Genomic DNA, 1,172 nt, shown 5'->3' with positions numbered 1-1,172 from the left:
TACAAGTCGTTATTCCACAAACAAAATCTCATTTTATAGTCACACTATTTACAAACGCTAATGTTTTGTTTTGTTTTACATTTGTACATATTTGTCAATAATCATAGTTCTGTTTTTTTTTTGTTTTGTTTTTAATGAGGTAAGTTTCTCGTGAATTGAGAACTCTTCACTCTTCATAATCTCTTCCTTTACTCTCACTTGTGAAATAATCTACGATAGAGTCTAGTGAATACAGATTTTTTGTGCTTTTTTTCTTCTTGCTTTGATTTCACGTTTGTCAGTTCTTTTTTTGTTAATGAGGTAAGTTTCTCTTGAATTGAGAACTCTTCATAATCTCTTCCTTTTCCGTTCAGTTCAGTTCAGTTCAAAGCATTTATTTCAGACATTGAAGAACAGTAAGTAGAATAACAAATAAGAAAATCATAGAAACAACAAAAGTCTGAAAGGGAGTGAGAAGAAGAAAAAAATCTTATAAATTCTCACCCCTATACATTATATCAATATATTTCCAAGCCCAGTACACCCAAAAGTTAAAGTTCAGTGCCATAGCTAAGAGTACATAATATTACAAATATACATGTAAACACATACAAGTCGTTATTCCACAAACACAATCTCATTTTATAGTCACACATATTTACAAACGCTAATGTTTTGTTTTGTATTTGTACATATTTGTCAATAACCATAGTTCTGTTTTTTTTGTTTGTTTTTAATGAGGTAAGTTTCTCTTGAACTGAGAACTCTTCACTCTTCATAATCTCTTCCTTTACTCTCACTTGTGAAATAATCTACGATAGAGTCTAGTGAAGACGGATTTTTTGTGTTTTTTGTCTTTCTTTGATTTCACGTCTTCTTCTTTGCAGTTCTTTTCTTCCTCTGTGATCCTCTCCTGGTGAACAGAGTCTGTTTGAACAGAGTCCATTTGAACAGAATCCGTTTGAACAGAGACAGTTTGAACAGAGACAGTTTGAACTGAGTCTGTCTGCACAGAGTCTGTTTGCACAGAGACTGTTTGCACAGAAACAGTTTGAACAGAGTCTGTCTGCACAGAGTCTGTTTGCACAGAGACAGTTTGAACTGAGACAGTTTGCACAGAGTCCGTTTGAACAGAGACAGTTTGAACTGAGTCCGTTTGAACTGAGACCGTTTGCATGGCTTTTACTTCCAGG

The sequence above is a fragment of the Oryzias melastigma genome, unplaced genomic scaffold (genome assembly GCF_002922805.2).
Source record: "Oryzias melastigma strain HK-1 unplaced genomic scaffold, ASM292280v2 sc00692, whole genome shotgun sequence".
Taxonomy (NCBI): Eukaryota; Metazoa; Chordata; class Actinopteri; order Beloniformes; family Adrianichthyidae; genus Oryzias; species Oryzias melastigma.
This window is presented reverse-complemented; position numbering follows the sequence as displayed.